The sequence below is a fragment of the Arachis hypogaea genome, chromosome 13 (assembly GCF_003086295.3).
Source record: "Arachis hypogaea cultivar Tifrunner chromosome 13, arahy.Tifrunner.gnm2.J5K5, whole genome shotgun sequence".
In the NCBI taxonomy this organism is placed as follows: Eukaryota; Viridiplantae; Streptophyta; class Magnoliopsida; order Fabales; family Fabaceae; genus Arachis; species Arachis hypogaea.
Window position 1 is genome coordinate 81886212 of NC_092048.1, and position 3497 is coordinate 81889708.

Consider the following 3497-nt stretch of genomic DNA (forward strand, 5'->3'; position numbering starts at 1 on the left):
TCCCCTATAATACAAGGGATCTGGAAGCTCCCAGGATCTTTCAATTTCTAGGGTAGTTTATGCTGAATGATAGCACTACATTCTTCAGTTAGTATCTCAGTTTCGTTGCTCTTCCAACTTCTCCTCTTAGTCATCAGTTCCTTCAAGAACTTGGCATAGAGCGGCATTTGCTCTATTGCTTCAGCAAAGGGTATGTTAATCTGTAATTTCTTGAAGATTTCTAAAAATTTGGAGAACTGGCTGTCATCCCCCTTCTTCTTTAGTTGTTGAGGATATGGGACTTTGGGAACATATGGCTTCACCTCTCCTTCCTTTTGATGTGAGTTGGAGGTGGGGACTTGAACTTCATTTTGTTCCTCCTTCTTTCCAACTGAATCTTTCTCTTGTGGTTGCTTGGAAGTCTCCTTCAATTCCTTTCCACTTCTGAGGGTGATAGCTTGACACTCCTCCCTTTGGTTTGAGTTAGTATCACTGCGAGGGTTGTGGCTGGGAATTTGCTTGAATAGGTAGCCAATTTGTGTCTCGAGTTTCTTGATGGCAGCATCTTGATTCTTCATATTGGACCGCACTTCTTCTCGGAATGCCTTACTGTCTTGAATCTCTTTGCATATGCCCTCAAGTAGAGTTTCAATTCTGGAGAGTCTGTCATCAGATGTTAGTGGGTTAGGATTGGAGTGATGAGAAGGGTTGTTTTGGTTTTGGTATTGATGTGGAGAGGTGTTGTTAGGGTGGTGTTGATATGATCTCTGTGTGGAATGTTGGTGAGATGCATGGTTGTTGGGGTTGTGACGTCTCTAATCTTGGCTTTGATCTTGTTGATTTCCCCATCCAAAGTTTGGGTGATTCCTCCAACCAGGATTGTAGGTCTTGGAATATGGATCATGGGTCTGCCTGGGTAAGTTTCCAATGTAGTTGGCTTGTTCTTGCTCATCCTCTGCCTCTGCACTCACTCCTTCTTGGGTTGCTGATGTGGTGGTGATTGCTGCTACTTGGTTTCTCTCCATCTTCTTGGTTAGGTCAGCTAATTGCTTGGTAATGAGCTTGTTTTGGGCCAGCAGTGCATCTACATTGTTTAGCTCCATCACTCCTCTAGTGTTGCCTCTTTCGAAAGCATAGAAGTTGTCATTCTTAGCTACAGTCTCAATGACATCTATGGCTTCTTCAATGGTCTTCTTCTTGTTCAGAGATCCCCCGGATGAATGGTCTACTGCCTTCTTTGATTCATAAGAAAGGCCTTCATAGAATATGTGTAGCTGCACCCATTCATTGAACATATCTGGTGGACACCTTCTTGTCAAGTCCTTAAACCTCTCCCATGCTTCATATAGAGTCTCACCATCTTGCTGCCTGAAGGTTTGCACCTCAGATCTCAGCCTATTGATCCGTTGAGGAGGATAGAATCTTGCCAAGAACTTGTTCACCACCTCTTCCCAGGTTGCTAAACTCTCCTTTGGAAAGGACTCTAGCCATTTAGAAGCCTTGTCCTTGAGTGAGAAGGGAAATAAGAGTAGTCTATAGGTGTCCGGATGAATACCATTAGACTTCACAGTATCACATATCCTTAGGAAGGTGGTTAGATGTTGATTGGGGTCTTTTTGGACGCCTCCTCCGAATGAACAATTGTTCTGAACAAGGGTGATGAGCTGTGGCTTTAGTTCAAAGTTGTTGGCATGTATGGTTGGCCTTTGGATGCTACTTCCGCAATTTCCTGGGTTTGGATTGATGTACGAACCCAGAACCCTTCTCTCTTGTCCAGCCTGATGTGCTGGACCTTCTTGGCCATGGTTGTGAGCCTCTTCTTCATGATGGTTCTCCATATTCTCATCCATATATGGTTCAAAGTACTCCTCCTCTTCTTCAGCACCAACTAGTCTCTTTCCTCTTGCTTCCCTCCTTAATCTAAGGAAGGTCCTCTCAAGTTCAGAATCAAAAGAAGTTGAAGCCCCGCTTCTTCTCCCTATCATACAACCAACAAGGCACAAGCAAGGAGATAGTTGCAGAAAGTATTCTTGTTAGAAATGCTGTTAGTGTGAGTGATGCAATATATCGAATAGTTAGTGGGTTAGTAAACTGAATTATAAATAACGAAGAAAGAGGAGTAGGGGGTAAAGGGAAGAAAATAACTAAAACTGAAAGTAAATTACTCAAACAGAAATTTAAATCAAACAAAAGAAAAGTGCTCAATCTAGTTATCCTACAATTTAATCATTGTTGATACAAAATCAATCCCCGGCAACGGCGCCATAAACTTGATGCACGGAAACTTGTCTCTCAACAATTTTCCTTCGGCAAGTTAACCGAATTGTCGTCCAGTAAAAACTCACAATAGAGTGAGCTCGAATCCCACAGGGATTGATTGGTCAAGCAACTTTAATTGGAAGAATGTTCTAGTTGAGCTAAGCAGAATTTGGTTTGAGAGTTGCAGGAAATTAAATGGCGGGAAAGTAAATAGCAAAAAACGTAAATGCTGGAAGTAAAGAGCTGAAAATAATGGCGGAAAGTAAATTGCAGAATTGTAAATGGGAATGGGGAAAATACTCATAAAAGTAAATTGCAGAAATTAAAGACAATGGGTAATATCAGAATGGGGAATTCATTGGGTTTAGGAGATGTTGCATTCTCCGGATCAAGTTCATTTTCATCTCTTCCTCAATCAATGCGTTCATTGATCTCCTTGGCAATCTTCAGTGATCGAATTACAATTCCTTGTAATTCAATCTCTCAAATCTAGATCAATAGCCAATTCCTTGGTCAATTGCTCATGAGAAGAGATGAAGTATGGTCACTGATTATACCACATGCATTCCCAAATCAAGTGTTGGTAGAATTATAGTCACCATATCCTTCCAACCCCAATTTGGTCCAACATGAGAAAGTATTTCTAGCATGATCTCATCATTCCTCTTCCAAGGTTCAGAAGAGATCCAAGTATGAATAGCTTCTTTTCCAAGATAACTACCCAATTGGATGAAGATTGAAAGCTTTCTAGTAAAATCAAGAGAAAAGATAAAAGAAGAGTAATGAAAACTAATATTGATCCATCAAATTATAATAGAGCTCCCTAACTATATGAAAGGGGTTTAGTTGTTCATAGCTCTGGAAGTGGAAAACAGAGATGGAAAATACATTATGAAAAGTCGACTAGAAGTGCAGAGAAAGTAAAATTATACAGAGAGTAGTTCTCAAATTTCCCACCCCCTCAAAAGCTTTTTTTCTAATTCAAAACTACCCCTATATATACTGCTCTTTTAATCTTCTAGTTGGTTCTTCAAGTCTTGGATATGGGCCTTTGGATCTTGAGTTTGAAGTAGTTACCCTCTTCAGCGGGCTTAGCTTTACTTGCAGAGAGAAAGTGTGAAGTAGGCAGGGTGTTTAGCTCAGGACGTTAGTGGCGTTAACGTTAAGTGAGAGTGTGGACTCGAGAACGTTAGTGACAATCACCTTTTTCACTAACGTTCCTAACCAAGGATGATCTACGTTAACTTCAACGTTAGTGG

General features: G+C 40.9%; 1 non-coding gene across 1 annotated transcript; it reads left to right on the forward strand.

The window, feature by feature from the left end:
• The first annotated feature begins 1269 nt into the window (after nt 1-1269).
• Nucleotides 1270-1376, forward strand: LOC112738943 (small nucleolar RNA R71). The gene has a single exon (XR_003169890.1). It is a non-coding gene; the product is annotated as a small nucleolar RNA R71 (small nucleolar RNA).
• The last annotated feature ends 2121 nt before the right edge of the window (nt 1377-3497 follow it).